At 42.8% G+C, this 17,036-nt stretch overlaps 1 protein-coding gene across 1 annotated transcript in view; it reads right to left on the reverse strand.

Annotated features, from left to right (window-relative positions):
- CHRM3 (cholinergic receptor muscarinic 3) overlaps positions 1–17,036 on the reverse strand; it is a 500,011-nt gene that overhangs the window by 230,461 nt on the left and 252,514 nt on the right. The window lies entirely within an intron of this gene.

Below are 17,036 nucleotides of genomic sequence, written 5' to 3' on the forward strand. Positions count from 1 at the left end.
GAGAGCATTTTATTTATTTATTTATTTTATTTTTTAAAAAGATTTTATTTATTTTATTTGACAGACAGAGATTACAAGTAGGCAGAGAGGCAGGCAGAGAGAGAGGGGAGGAAGCAGGCTCCCTGCTGAGCAAAGAGCCCCATGCGGGGCTCAATCCCAGGACCCTGGGATCATGACCTGAGCAGAGGCTTTAACCCACTGAGCCACCCAGGCGCCCCCAGAGAGCATTTTATTTATTTTTTCCCCGTTTTATCGAGATATAACACAACGTACATCTCAACATACGTTGTGAAATAATTACTGCTCTGAGTTTAGTTAGCAACCATCATCTCATACAGATATCTTAAAAACAAAGCAAAAAAGAAAAGAAAAATAGTTTCTTTCTCCTGGTGATGAGAACTCTCAGGAGGTTTGCACCTTTGATCACCCTTCTTCTATTCCTCCAGAGATGGCATTTTAATTAAACGATAAATTCTATAAATAGAGATGTATGCCAGCATTTTCCAGATATTCATCAAGAAAACCTTTTCTTCTATAATACCTGTTGGCATCCTGCTGAATGAGTGAGTTACGTCAGCTATTGGGGGAACAATGAATTTGTGGAACCCACCTGTCCACACAAATATCACATCTGGCGGCCTCTGTCCTGGGGTCTCATGCCCTCAGTCTGAAACTTGCAATAATTGGGAGTACCTTATTAGCCTTCCCCCTTAATATGTATACATAATGCATATATATATTTGTATTAAAAAGCTAAGTGTTGAAATTCCTTCCTAAGTTTTATAGCAAATGAGCAAAGAATCATTCACCTAATTAATACAATTTATTTCATGGCAACAAGTACGTGACATTCACGCATCATTTTGATCAGCCTTTACCGAGTGAATAAGAGGAATCAGATATTGGGTTGGAAACTGAGTAAGACTTGGTACAGCCTTCAAAAAGCCTGAGCCCCGTCAAATGGAAGAGGCCACATTAGATGGAGATCTGATTACTTGCCCGACCACGGTACAGAGAGGGTACAGAGGGTCTTTAAGCCGAGTCTTGAAAGCTGAGTGGGAAAGTGGCAGACGGACAAAGGGACTTGGGGGCGGGAGGGAGGAGGAGGATATTCAAGTGGCATGTTCAAATCAGGAAGCTGTGAGGGAGAACGGCATGTTCCGAAAGCCGCCTTAATGGGCGTACAAGAGTGTGAGGAAAATAGAACATACACAAACAAATGGCAGAACATCTTTTTATGGATTTCAATTACTATACATCAGCCTGACAGGACTAACAAAGACACCTGCCCCGCCAAGTGTAGAGAATGTGACCCCTGTTCCAAAATCCTGTCTCCTTCTGGCTTCACAACCGCTGTAAGATAGGACAGTGGGACCCATGGTTGAGGGGAGACCGTGGTTGAGGGGTTTGCCCAAAGGACAAAGTCAGTCACATAGACTGAGGCTGAAGGTGTGGGCCAGTCCTCCACTGGCTTCAAGGAGAGGCTCCCCAGGCCAGGATTCATCAGCAAGTGCGTGTGGTACGATGAACGTCGTAGGGTCATTCCAGTCACCGTCCTGTTTCCTGTCAGGAGCTTTCTCGCTGTGTGTGGCAGAGGGGACTCTGGGCACAAGGACACCATCTCTAATATCACCCTTTCTGTTTCCAGCCTCACGAGTGCAAGTGTGGGTGGAAACACCAGATTGTGCTTCTAAGTGCGCACTTCTTCACCAGTGAGTTGGGATAAGTTCGAGGCTATGTGTCTCTGTACGGCCCATGGCAGGCAATGGTGGCTTCTGTGGGCTGCCCAGCCACAGTGGAAACACTGGTCATTCTGCCTAAACCCTGCTGGGATCCCTGAATTCCCTCTGTGGACTTATCTGTTATAGGAGCCTCCCTCAGGCTTGGTGGGATTTTGCAGTGGAAATCGTCAAGACTCAGATAACTTTGCTGATGCCCTGTGAGGATGAAGGGCTTTGATGTTGGTAAGAACTTGGAATGGTTGCATCCACACTCAGATGGGAAAAGAGGCCAGTGCTCACTTGTGACAAAAACGGGGCGACGGGGTGCGGAGATGGGGGGAAAGCGGGTTTAGTGATGCCAAAGTGAAGATGCCTTGTGCGTGACACACAAAGGAAATGCTTGTGTAAGAAATAAAAAAATCAAAAGGAGCCCGTACCATTTGCCAGAGGATGAGAAAGAAGTACAGCTACCGAGGTTGGAAGAGACTGCAGACAACGATTCCCCTCCTTCTCCCTCCTCCTGCTTTTCTCTTTAATAAAATCCAGAAATGAAATCAGCTTAAAATATGACTTCCTCAGTTCAACTTCTCATCAGGAAGGTGAGAGACTGGAACATTTTCTGGTAGCCCCCCAAACTGCCCCACCCTCAAGGAAGAGGATAGCGACTTAGACTTTCAATGCTTTTCCGATTGAGAAATTATATGCTTAATGGGCTTTCTCATACCTGATAATGTATTAGGAATTATTTTTGCTTTCAAGAAGAATATCTTCTTGGAAAGACAGTTCCTGCTACAAAAACCCTCAAAGTGGATACCAATTCCAGGCCACCACTGAGCAGTAATGCCTGGAAAATGGACAGTGGAGGTATGTCAGACAATATCCAAATGATGGAATCATCCAGAATGCAGTTTCTAGCAATTGTCTTGCCTTTTGACTGCTTGACCTACTGTGCTTTTTTACCACAGAAGGAAGCTTATTCTTGGGTGGGATGCAACAGATAGAGTATTAAGATAAAGTATTTCCCAAAACCAAAAGAAAGTGGCAAAAAATCAGATTCTTTGAGAAACCCCCTAATGGAGGAAACCTGGAGATAAGACATTTAATAGAGAAACTGGACTATCCACAGAATCCTAGAATGGGTGATCTATGGGAAGACATCTGTGTCAAGTGTATTCCCCATTTGTTTGTGTGAACACTTAGTTAACTCATGGGGTCCAACAGATCTGAGCTCAGCGCTTTGCAATAGAACTCAGCACTCCCTGGAAAGACACAGATCAGTTCCCTAGAAAACGCTGACAATGAGCCCGCATGGATGTAGACTCTGGAATGACAAAGCAGCTTCTGTGAAACTCTGTACCAAGAGAATCTGAATAGATAATTCTCAAAGGAAGATGTCAGGGGCAGGAGAATTGGTAGAGGAGATGAGGGAGGCAGAGAGCAAGGGAAGAAGTAGTAATCATTCCCTTTTGCTGCTAACACATGAGACATCTCTTAATTCATCAAATCATTTCAATAACTTCATGAAGTGGGTCTCACTGTCATTAGTTCTTCATAAATGAAGAAACTGATTTTTTTTGAGAGGCTGATTGACAACAAGAAGGGGCCTAAGTTGGAATTTGAACCTGTGTTTTCTGATATTAAAGTGATTTCCTTGATTAAGCCTCACTAATAGTATGGCTTATATAAAGCCCTACATAAACTTTAAAACTCTAAGTAGCAATGAAAGAAATACAAATAAATAAAAAAGTGACACAGAATATGTTAAATAAAATTATAAATCATAAAATGTGAATGTAGATGAGATTCTTGGGAAAACAAATGATAAACTCATATATTTCTGGTGGTACTATAGATGTGTACAGCCCATTGAATCCCCAATCTCACCTATATCTATATTAAGATTCCCTAAATATATTTATATCCTTGGATTTAGTAATCTTACAAATTATCCAAAATAACAATTCAAAATTAGAAAATGGCATACTTAGGAAAATGTTCACTGCAGCCTTATTCATTATAGTGAATAATGAAAACAATTTGTATATCCAATAGGGGAGAATCTAAAAAAAAATGTTGCTATATTAACTCCACAGTACATTAAGTAAGCATTAAAGTAACAAATAAGTGTCAATATGGAGAATGATAAAGAACACCGTATATAAAATTGTATGTTCTGATTATAAGTAGGAACAAAATATATATGTGAGTAAATACTAGCTAGTGACCACAAAAAAGATAATAGTCATGCTAGGCTAAAGTAGCTATGAACACATTTAAGAAATCTTAATCCCCTTCTCACCGTATAATTTAAAATTGTACTCATTTAAAGTATCCATTGAATTAAAATACAGACCCACAAACACAATATCATCGGAGTGTGTGTTCATGTGGTTAAATGGTTTCCAGCATCTACAATATTATTTTGTTACATCATTAACCATTTGATAGTGGAGGAAGAAGGAAGGAGATACACTTTGTATGATGCCAGGATAAAATAGACCTATTTTAACATAATGGTGAAAATCAATTGTTTTTATATTATGGCAGCCCATGAAAAATTAGATAAGATTACGATTGGTTGACATAATTGTCAGTGTATATGATTTAAAAATTTTTTTATAAACTGTATATGATTTTAAATGGCTCTATGACCAACAGTCTTTTCCACTGTGTATTATAGCTTTCACCTTCTCACAGTCCCTCCATCCCATTTCCTTTTTATTTTTAAAAGATTTATTTATTGTGTGAGAGACAGGCAGAGAAAGAGAGAGAGCAAACAGAAGTGGCAAGCAGAGGGAAAAGCAGGCTCCCTGCTGGGCAGGGAGCCCGATGCAGGACTTGATCCCAGGACTCTGGTATCATGATGTGAGCCGAAGACAAATACTTAACCAACTGAGCCACCCAGGAACCCCCCCACCCCCCGCCCTGCCAATCCCATTTTCTAGGAAAAAAAGCTCAAGAAATTAGCTCAGCTATGGAATTCTTCTACTCCTTCATTTTCTGCTCTATAATGTCACCCATGTACCCAGCAAGGTCTCTTCCAACTCTGGGAAGTCATTTTGTCTTTGTCCAGGCAAGAAGCAGCATTTGAAGAAACAAAACCAAGTCCTCGGGCACTTGCTTCAGCCTCATCTAAGACTAAAGGTGAGCAAGCAAGCGTGCATCATCTGTCTCATACGGTCTCATGTTCATCTCTGTCCACTCTTGGTCTCATTCTTGGTTTTAGGCAGTAAACCTTAGCATTTGCTGCTCCTTTGTCTTCTAGAAGTGAGATGAAAATAGAGAAGCTTCTTGGAAGGCAAAGGTGCTTCCTAGTTTATAAATGTTACAAATCATTAGAAATTCACAAACCATGTCCCTGCCCTTCCCTCCACATTATACTTACTCATTTGTGCATAAAAAGAAACACAAATTAAGTGGAATTTAGGTACTGTTCTGTTTCTTTTGGACCAGTTAGCACCTCTGTTTACCTTCTCTTTCATTCTAAAATGTGTGTGTGTGTGTGAGAGAGAGAGAGAGAAAGAGAGAGAGAGAGATGCATAGTGGAAAGAGATGTGCCTTTAATAGATTTGGGAACAGAAAAAAAGTTGTTTGTCTCCAGACATGACTTTTTCTATCTGCTCTGACTATGGGGCAGGTTTCCTTATGGATCTACGTGCTTTTGACTGTGCTGACATTATAGTTAAATTCACCACTGGTAGATAAGCCTTCTGCCTTTTCTTGATCTGCTCTGGTTGGGTAGACATCTCTGTTTAACTCATCTCGCCTCCTGCTGACAATGAAGCCTTTTCTGGGGGTGTGGCTGTGATGCCCCTTCAGCCTAGGGCTTCAGTGCTCAGGAAAGAAGTGCCCTTGGCTACGTGATGGCACCCCAAGTGCCAGGGACAATTTGTCTGGCTATCTCAGGGTCCTATCTCTGCTACATTAGAACCCAAGTTTCCAGGCGTCCCTCTGACCTAGTGGGCTGAACTGCTGGGCTCACTGGGATGCTGTAGGAGGCTGCCCCGGACATAGCTTCCTGTCCTGGTGCACACCTCATTTTCACTGACACACCTCTCATTCTTTGGGCTAAAATGCCAAGAGACAAAGTTGGCAGGCACACACTCTGCAGCTTCATTTCCTCCCTTCCACTGTCATTCCTTTTTGGCAGAATTCCTCAGGCTCAGCAAAGGAGTATGCTTTCCCTTCTCTTTCTTGGCATCATATTCTCTTACTAGCAGAGAGTGAGCCTAAGGGTATTAAGTTGTCCCCCACCCCACCCCCCAAATAGAATATGACATGAGTTCTCTGGGCTTGGCTCTTGATAAACTTAAAAAAACAAAAAACAAAAAACTAGAAAATTAAAAAACAAAACAAAATAAAAAAAAAAGAACAAACAAAAAAAATGCCCTGAACAACTTTATAGCCATGCCAGAGTCACAAGAATGGAGTGTAACCTACATTGATCAGCTGTACCCCACAGCCCCCGCAAAAAGCACCTTAGAAGATGTACAAAATAAATAACTGTTTTCAGGAACCAGACAACAGATAGTGCAGGACTGTGATGACTGAAAGACAGGAAACTAATAAGCAAAGATAAGACAACACCTGTGTGTCTTTGTGTGGAAGAGATTTCTGGAAAGTGGGCAGAGGAACTGGGCAGAGGGTGGTTGCCTCCCTGAGTTGAGAAAGCGGTGATCGGAGTTTGAGGAGTCCAGAAAGCCTACATATAAGGTGCTCAATAAGGTGAATTATCAGGCAATGCTAAATAAAATCTCAATTAGAAGTCATCCCACACCCCTAAAAATGGCTGACATTAAAATGAATGACCGTACTCATGTTGGCAAAGGCTCTAACTCCCATATGTGGCTGAGGGGAATGTGAAATGGTACAACCACTTTAGAAAACAGTCTGCACTTTACTATGTAGTTAAACATATACTGTGTACATAGCTGAGCCATTATACTCCTAGTTCCTTTCCCAAGAGAGATAAAAACATATATCTGTACAGAGAGGGTTTCTTAAGAGAGAAAGAGATTAACACATGAGCAGAGCTCGAGGAGGTAGGGACAGAGGAACAGGGAGAGAGAGAATCCCAAGCAGACTCCACGCTTCACATGGCGGTTGATCCCACGACCCTGAGATCATGACCATAGCCAAAATCAAGAGTCGGATGCTTAACTGAACCATCCAGGAGTAACTATACAGACACTTTTTAAACAAGACACTTTTATGTAAATGTTCATAGTAACTTCATTCACAGTTACACTGCACTGGAAAAGCAGATGTCCCTCAGCTGGAATAGAGAAGCAAATCTAGATAATATCAGACAATGCGATTAAAAAATGCAACAAAATGGAAAAAAGTGCAACAAAGCGGGTGAACTGCTAATATTCCTGGATACCACCTGGAAGCCTCAAAAACACTATGCTGAGCAAGAGAAGCCAGGTAGAAAAATGTCTACAGAGGGTTCCATTCTTACAAAACTCTAGAAAAATGAAATCTAATCAATGGGTAAGAAAGCTTAACAGTGATTGCCTGAGGCGACAGAAAAAGAAGGGCCATGAGGGAACTTGGTGCGGTGATAGTAATGTATTATACGACTTGACTTAGTGATAAAAACATGGTAGATAAATCTGGGGTATTTAGCTTTTTAATTTTTATTTTTTTTAAAGATTTTATCCATTTATCTGACACAGAGAGAGAGAGCGATATCACAAGCAGGCAGAGCATCAGGCAGAGAGAGAGGGAGAAGCAGGCTCCCCGCCGAGCAGAGAGCCCGATGTGGGGCTCCATCCCAGGACCCTGAGCTCATGACCTGAGCTGAAGGCAGAGGCTTAACCCACTGAGCCTCCCCGGCATCCCTGGGCTATTAAAAAGATTTTATTTATTTTAGAGCTAGACATAGAGAGAGAGAGTGGGGGAAGGGCAGAAGGAGAGGGAGAGAAAGAATCAGACTGAGCACTGAGCACAGAGGCCAACACGGGGTTCAATCCCAGGACCCTGACATCATGACCTGAGCTGAAATCGAGAGTCAGATGCTTAACTGACTGAGTGCCCCAGGTGCCCCAGATGAATCTGTTTAACCTCATCCAAATACACACTTAACATGGTGTTTGTTATCATATATACATTATACCTCAATATCGTTGGTTAAAATAAAACAACTGGCTTCTTAATTCTTTTAAAATACCAGAGATGATCTCTTCAAGATTAAATATTTTATCTTAAAAAACAATTTTGAATATTAAGATATTAATTTAGGGGCATTGGGGAATATGCACATCTTGCATCTGTTTTAAAATAATCCAGTGTCCATGGATCAAGGGGGCCACGTAGAAGACACAAGCTGTCTGTGTGCTGCTACATACTGAAGCTACGGGGTGAGTATGCTCCTCTGTCAACTTTGGAATGAATCCGCAGTTTTTTTTATCTGAAATATTTTTCAGACCTAGCAGATTGCATTTCTTTAACTAAGATATTATCTTTAATATATTTTAGGGTGACATGTATGTTTTAACCTGCTCCTGTCCCTATGCTCATTCCCAGATAGTGTGGTGAAGTCTTTCTGGGTCTTTCTTATGTTTTCTCAACTGTCCTTCGCTTTTCTCTTTTTATTTTTTAGTCAATGGCAGCTCTCAGATGTGAAACAACGTGTGTCACACATGTAAGTTAAGACCTGAATAATCTGAGGGGAAATGGGTTAAATCTGAGGCTGGTTCATTCTATGAAACGATAATGAATTTCAGTAAACCTGGCCTGCAGAAGAGAGGCTCTTTCAGGAATAAACAAAGTGTAGAGAAACACCCACTTGGTTCCATGAGCTGAATGTCAAGTCTGCTTTAACAAGCTGATAGAAACGGACAGAACCAAGAAGCCAGTTCAACACAGTGAACACCAAGAGATAGTCGTGAAAATTTTTCAAAGGGAAAGGAAGTGGGACTTCATTATCTTCATCCTAGTTCTCCCTTTGAAGGCATCAGAATTCTTGCTAACTTCAGGGAAAGTGAGTGGCAGGCTCGAAGTCACATGAGAGGGGTTTGGGTCCACAAGCACTGAGCCCCGTCCCGATGAACACAAGACTCTAACAGGCTCCACGTTGACAAAGCCTCCTAGCCTTTCCAGTGAGATCGAAGCTCAGAATGCAGTCCGTCAGCATAGAAACTGATGAACAAAGTAGAAGGCAGTGTTCAACTACGTAGGCAGGGATGCCCTTTAGAGAAACTAATGTCCCTTCCAGTTTCTTGGTGTTGTACAAAATGGAATATGGCATTTCCTTCTTGATCCTATTATCTCTAGAACCACCCATTCTTTCTGTTAATAACACCCCAAACTGTTTTTCTAATGAGCAAGAATGGACCAAAAAACAAAAACAAAAACACCCAAACCCAAAACCACGTACTGATTACCAACAAAGAACATACACTTCTGCAGTCACACTCTGATGTGATAAATTAGAGTTCTGTTTTCTAAAACCAACACATTATGGATGAACTGGGAACTGTTCTTCATGTTGAACTAGAACAACACAACACCAGGATGTTTAACAGTGCAAGCTGTACAGAAACAACACTTAATCCCATTATTGTGGGGCTCTAATATTCCTGTGGACACAGTTTTTTAAAATTTTAACTTAAACTCCTTGTAAAACATTTCACCTTAGTAACAGGAGTTTAAAGAATTCCAAAGGGAAGAGTATGACTATACAGAACAAGGGTCAGAAAAACATTTTAGGGGCGCCTGGGTGGCTCAGTGGGTTAAGTCTCTGCCTTAGGCTCAGGTCATGATCTCAGGGTCCTGGGATTGAGCCCCACATCGGGCTCTCTGCTCAGCGGGGAGCCTGCTTCCCTCTCTTTCTCTCTCTCTCTCTGCCTGTTTCTCTGCCTACTTGTGCGCTTTCTCTGTCAAATAAATAAGTAAGATCTTTAAAAAATAACTTATTTTACTTTTGTAAAGATTTTATTTATTTATTTGACAGAGAACTAGAGAGAGAACACAAGTAGGCAGACAGACAGAGGGACAAGGAGAAGCGGGCTCCCTGCTCAGGGAGCCCCTCGATCCTAGGATCCTGGGATCATGACCCGAGCTGAAGGCAGCCACTTAACCGACTGAACCACCCAGCCGCCCCCAGAAAAAAATTTAGAATAGAAAAGTCTTACATTTCTTTCTTTTCCAAGATGTTCTGTATTTAATTATTCTGAAGGACCTCAGGTAGAGAGTACGATACGCTAGGGATCTAACATTTCTGTGGATGTAAAGAAGTAAATCATTATCCTTGCCTTTGGGAAGTTTACATGGTTTTTTGAGCAAAAAAATAATCATGTCATCAGAATAATGATAGAAAGTTACATATACACACATATAATACATGTATGGTGTGGGTCCGTCCGTCCATCCATCCATCCATCCTCCTCCAACGTGGTGCTCAGTGTTATTGGGAGTGAGTCCTATAGCACTGTGGGAAAGCCGTAGATCCATAAAAGATAAACTGAAAAAGAAGGAAATGCTTTCTAGGAGATAAGCTAGATCTTAAATTCTGGGTATAATTCATAAAATAACAGAGGAGGGAAGTGCCTCAAGGATAAGGGGGGGACAATAAAAACAAAGGCAAAGAATCAAGAATCAAGATGATATACTGTGGGACCAACGGCAGAATAACATTGAGCTCAGTTAAAGGAAATTAGGCTGGAGCCAGACTGGGAAAAGCCTTGAACGCCGGTCATTAGGAATTTGTGGTTTATCCTGAGAGCAAAGCAGAGTCACTCACTGAACATGTTGAGTAGAAGGCTGATGGGATAGAGATCGTTATGTGAACGAGACTTGTAATCAATGCTGAATACGAACCAGGAGCCAGGGACCAAAGAAGTGGAGGCCAAATGAAATTTGTAAAGTACATCCTCAAATGATGAATGAAGAACATTTCTAAGTAGTAGCAAATTCTCAATAAAATTAGGTGCTTTGAGAGTGCCTAGGTGGCTCAGTGGGTTAAAGCCTCTGCCTTTGGCAAGGGTCATCGGGCTCTTTGCTCAGCGGGGAGCCTGCTTCCTCCTCTCTCTCTGCCTGCCTCTCTGCCTCCTTGTGATCTCTCTCTCTGTCAAATAAATAAATAAAATCTTAAAAAAAAAAAAAAAGGTGTTTCAAGTCTGCACACATTGCCGAATTTCGAGACAATTCAACACAAAACACTGATTCCATATCTTTTGGGAGTTGTGGAAGAAAGACAGCAGGTTTTATACCAGAGTTATGAAGTTATAGGAACACAGAGAAGGATGGGTTCAGTTCTCATCAGGCAGGAGGAGGTGGGAGATTCGTGCTGGATCCTGCAAAGTGGGGTAGAGTTTTGAGAGAAAGACAAGGGAGATGAGGGGATTCAGGTGCAGAGGAGCACAGGAAAATGTCCAGAGGCTGCATTAGGGAACAGGGTATATGGCCTGCCTGGTGCATCTGTACTTACGGAAGCGGCTCTTGCAAAAGGAAAGATAGAGGGGAGGCTTCTTCAAGGAAATCCCCTTTGGGTTTCCGTCTCCTTATGGAGAGCAACATTTTATAGCTTGAATTCACACTGAATTCACGTCAAAAGTTGAAAGATAATCAATCTGTAACAGGGAGCTGAAACAGAATCGTGACGGGGCTCAGTCAACAGTGGGGATCGTGAGGGAAAAATGAGGCCTTGGAAGAGCTGAAGGACCACACCAAGAGTCCAGGCACACAGCGACTGACGCAGATGCCGAGGCAGGGCTGGAATGGAAGGGATGGGCGCTGAAGAGCCTCATGAAGAACACAGTTGACTAGATGTTGATACTACAAGATTGCTTCTGATCGCAAGATTGCTTCTGATCGCTGAGGCATCCATTTCCAAGACACCCATCTCAAGTCAACATACTACCACTGTGGGACATGGCTGCTCGTAAAACCCCCAGCAAAGGAACCAGGCCTCTCCCACACATGAAGTTCCCCTTCTATAAAGCCCTGGGTCACTGAGGTAACCGACCACCTCAGTGATCCCAAGCTTTCCTACCTAAGCCGTACTTCCCACTTTCATGTTTTAAATGTGTCCCTCATGAGCCCATTAACTCATGGACACCCCATCCCTGGACCCAAAAAAGGGGGCTCCCTCTTCCTACCCATGACTTCACTGTGGGCCCCTGGGTGTCCCTTCCACCTTTTAGAATCTGTGAAGAATAAATCTTCTTCCTCAAAGTTCCCCGAAGATTGTTGCGAGATGTGTTTTGAAACTATAAGAACTAGAAGGACTGGTTGAGCCCCAACACTGGCTCTGACCGACGAAAAGTCAGTGGGGGGGCCTCAGTGCAGGTCCTATGGGCCCAGGTGACTCCAGCAGGCAGAGACCAACACAAGAACTTCTCAACTGAACAGATATAAAAGTGAAAGGAGGTTATTCACATATTTTGAAGGCCCAGTTACCAGGAGAACAGTAATTCCTTTGAGATAAAAAGGAGAAGGAAATGCACTCGTGTGTGTGTGTGTGTGTGTGTGTGTGTTTAAATTTCAAGAGCAATGTAAACAGTTCTGTGTTTCAGAGCTGTTAATTTTGATGGAAGGGTGACTCATTCGGTCATTTAAACAATTAACAACACAGAAAGTAAGCCTTGGAGAGATAGTTTAAAGATTAAAATATACAGGCGACCTACCTGCCCGACAGCTATGAGAGTTATGTGAGCAGAAACATGCAGAATCGGAAGGAGAGAGTGTAAGACAGGAGAGGCAGACTCATTCTTAGGGAATAACTATTTTAGGAGGCAGGAGGTGGAAAAGAAGACTCCAGCCAGAACCCCAGAACCAACTAGAGAAAGTGGAAAAACACAAAGATTCTCAGATATTACTGATGGCAAGGTTAAAAAAAAAAAAATGGTAACAATTGCCTCAAATTCTAAAAAGGTTCCAGGTAGAAAAGCTGGAAAAACTGGTTAGGTTAGAGAAGAGAAGTGTTCACTGAAAACCATTATTTAGAGAAAATGAAGAAAGAGAAGCCAAATGACGGTGAGTTAAAGGGCAGGGGACACAGCGGAGTCTTACGGTGAAGGGAACACAGGAAAATGCATGCTCGCGGGAGACAGCACCAGGCAAGCAGTTGGGCACTGAAGGTTTTTATTTATTTTTTTCAAAGATTTTATTTAGTCCTTTGAGAGAGAGAGAACACAAGCAGGGGGAACTGCAGGCAGAGGGAGAAGCAGACTTCCCACTGAGCAGGGAGCCTTATGTGGGACTCGATTCCATGACCTGAGCGGAAGTCAAATGCTCAACCAACTGAGCCGCGCAAGCACCCCTTTGACTCTTTTTAAAGATTTTATTTATTTGAGAGGGGGAGAGAACACAAGTGGGGTGGAGGGGCAGAAGAAAAGGGAGAAGCAGACGCCCTGCTGAATAGAAAGCCTGATGCGGGACTCAATCCCAGGACCCTGTGATCAAGACCTGAGCTGAAGGCAGACGCTTCACAACTGAGTCACCCAGGCACCCTGGGCACTCAAGCATTTTTTAGAATGAGTGAAAAGAAGGCAGGGAGGTGAGGTCATCCAACATTTAAAAGATTTCAAGACAAGATTTTAATTTTTAAAGTTTAAAATACCAGGGTAAGGAAACAGTAGTAAGCTCAAAGGGCAGATGTCCAAGGCCAGAGAGATAGTATGAAGAGTCCGGGTCGAAACGGGGATGTTTTTGAAGAGACACTTCTCCAGAGACAGATGGAGGGATGAGAGAGCCGCAAGGTAGGGCCGGACGTGTTGAAGATGCCTACAGGGCACATGTGTGAGCTCTGGGTTCCTCAGAAAAACAGGTGAGGTTTGGGGGTGAAGAGTGAAGGAGAACTGGCAAAGCCACTGTGATGAGGAGACTCGGACATTCTAGAAGGCTGACAGGAGGCCTGCTGAAAAGCCAGGAAGACCCACATTCACCATGGGCCTTGTCTACATGGTTTGTGGGAGCTTCCAATAGTGTCTTGTGATAATGACATAGGAGGAAAGCTTCATGGAGAGTGACCGCGGAGGCCTGAAGAGGGAAAGAGGCTGGGGTAAGAGAGAAAAGGGCAGGGTGGGGTCGGACGAGGTCTGTGTTATCTGAAGGGGACTCACAGAGCTGCCTCCCCAGGAGACTCTGAGGAACGAAAGGACCCACAATTCACGAGGAGAGACTCTGAAGTAAGGAATGTGAGAGAACAAAATAGACACTGAAAGGGGTCCTTCTGCCAAAGGAGTGAAGGCAATTGTTTTCTCCCTCTCACAGAATAAAAAAGGAACATGTTTGGAAAGTATCTGGATACACACAGAGGGCCTGGTTTGTTCGAAGGAAGCAAGAACCAGTGTGCTTGGGACTTTCATTCTAGAGCACCAAGAACAGGACCACACACAAGCTAGAATGTAAAAAATGCTTTTGGTACTGTTCAATCAGTGATAAATCAAACATGGAATAAAGCTACTTTCCTTCTCAAACTACACACATGAGCTAACAGAGCTGGTTGAGTAGGACGACTTACTTGAAGATAGTGCTTTATAGTCAGAAACAAGGAACTCTGTAAATATTTACAGACAAAGAGGGTTCTTGGACAAGTGAATACTCATCTATTGCTTTCTGATGTCAAATTTTGGTAGCTTTCTTCTGGGGGCCAGAAGGGACACCCTAAAGATAAACCTGACTATCATGTAAACATGGCGTCATGACTAAGAGAAAAAAGAGACGAATTTTCAAAAGTGTTATATATTTTAAAAGTTTTTTTTGATATTTAAGAGGTTTTCACTTACCACCCAAGACAGCATGCCACTGGTTCCCTAGCCTGGTGAAATCAATAAAATTCTCTTAAAGAAGAAATTTCTTTCTTTCTTTTTTTTAAAAAAATATTTATTTATTTATTTGAGAGAGAGACAGTGAGACAGAGCATGAGCGAGGAGAAGGTCAGAGAGAGAAGCAGACTCCTCGTGGAGCTGGGAGCCCGATGCGGGACTCCATCCCGGGACTCCAGGTCATGACCTGAGCCGAAGGCAGTCGTCCAACCACCTGAGCCACCCAGGCGTCCCAAGAGGAAATTTCTTAAAAAGGAAAAATTTCAGAGTGCCTGGGTGGCTCAGTCATTGAGCGTCTGTCTACCTTCAGCTCAGGTTGTGATCCCGGGATGCTGGGATCAAGCCCCGTGTGGGGATCCCTGCTTGGCGGGAAGCCTGCTTCTCTTCTCCCTCTCCCACTCCCCCTGCTCATGTTCCCTCTTTCACTCTCTCTCTCTGCCAAATAAATAAATAAAATCTTAAAAAAATAAATAAATAAAAGGAAAAATTTCTAAGTACTAAGTTCAGAGACTGTGATTCAAGAGGCCTGAGGCAGACCCCAGGAATCTGTATTTTTACAAAAAGTCTCTAAAGAAATACTGAAAGAGCCTTCTATTTGTAAACTGTAATCGACAAATCACAAAATAAATAGATTTCCTTTGGTGCTGTATAAAATTTAAGAGTAAATTGGCATTGCGCAACTCCCATGCCGGATAGAAGACTCACTTGTTTCATTTGGAACTCCCATATGCAGGGTTTTCATTTTATTTATTGCTCCTTAAAAACAGAAATGAGCTTAAGGATGATTAGGCAGCAACCAAGAAATGAATTAACTGTATATTCTTCCTTTCTCTATGGCTCCACTCCCCTGACTCTGATTCAAAGGGATGAGATCACCCTCTGGATATCTGCCGCAGGGAAGCATTGTGTCTCCCTCTCCTGGGGAGGTACAGCAAGAAAAAGAAACGTGTGCCGGAAGTGAGTTACACGGGATCCGGGAGTTTAGCACTGTGTTGACGAAATTCTGTATGTTCATTCTTTTGGTATCCTTCCGAGTAGGCGAATACAAAAGTCAAAGTCCTCATGGTGATCTGTACGGAAAGGGGGTGAAGACAAAGGAAGAGCAACATGGGGTGAGATGGAAAGTCCTGAAGAGGCATCAAGGCCAGAAACTCTGCTTCGTCTCCAGCTTGACAGATGCCCCAGCGCCAGATGGCCTGGACTTTTCAGTTAAGACGTTCCACTTCCCAGACACATGAATCCAGGAGAGCTATTTTACAAAGAAGAAAGAAGAGAGGAAGAGGAAGAAAGAGGAGGAGGAGGGAGATGGGCGGCGGAGGAGGAAAGGCGGAAGGTTGGGAAGAGGGAGGGGGAAATAAGAACCAACCAGACAATAACAGAAACCAATCACCCCGTAAACACACTCCTGTTCTGTATTGACGCCAGCTGCAGAAAACCACTAACTGGAGTCCGTCTAAAATTGGACTTGATTCTCCTGGGCACCTCTCCTGAGCCAGGTGGGAGGGTGATTGCAGGAGCCACATACACACAGTCTTTATGTTCACAGGTTCCTTCAAATATTTGGTAAAAACTGGGCTGATGTTCATCAGAAAGGAGGAATACCCACCATTAGCATGGACATGGATGGAGCTGGAGGGGATTATGCTAAGGTCAAGCAGAAAAAGACAGTTGTCATATGGTTTCATTTGTATGTGGAACTTAAGGAATAGCACAGAGGACCACAGGGGAAGGGAGGGAAATCTGAAGGGGGAGAAATCAGAGGGAGATGAACCGTGAAAGGTCATGGACCTCGGGAAACAAACCGAGGGTTTCAGAGGGGAGGGTGGGGAGGAGGTGACACGGTGATGGGTACTGAGGAGGGCATGTGTTGTGACGAGCACTAGGTGTTAAACACAACTGACGAATCACTGAACATGACATCCAAAACTAATCCTGTACTATATGCTAGCTAACTGAACATAAAAAACAAACAAAAAACCTGGGCTGATACTGTTTAGGGACTATCATTCTGTTCTGCTTCATCTAAAACAAAAATCAAGACACTCCAAATATGTTACCCAAACTCGAAAAGGTAGCTACTACATCCAATCAGGAACGCTGAAAAATACCCTGACAAAAATCATTTTGTCATCTACAACTTGTGGGTTAATTCTGTCATACCCTGTGGTTAAACACTTTCAGAGAGGATCCTGTAATTATCATGTACAACTGTTTTAGAAAGTAGACCTATTACATCAGACACATTTCATACTAATTGAAGGCTGTGGATAAAGGACCGTTTCCTCTTACGTGAGCTCGACTCACCATCATTCCCAGAATTCCAAGTTGGCTTTTCAGTCAGGTGGCAAATAGGTATTGATTTTGCAGTGATCTCTAAAACAATGGCTTTTAAATTATTTTGACTTCTCATCCACAGTACGATATATATATTGTTTTTACCCAACCTAGGGCACCCATTTGCACGCATACATGCAAATCTAAAAACAGCAAAAAATATTTCTTGAAACAATATTTATTTCACAGTGAGTGGTGTGCTCTGATG

The sequence above is a fragment of the Mustela nigripes genome, chromosome 4 (genome assembly GCF_022355385.1).
Source record: "Mustela nigripes isolate SB6536 chromosome 4, MUSNIG.SB6536, whole genome shotgun sequence".
NCBI classification, from domain to species: Eukaryota; Metazoa; Chordata; class Mammalia; order Carnivora; family Mustelidae; genus Mustela; species Mustela nigripes.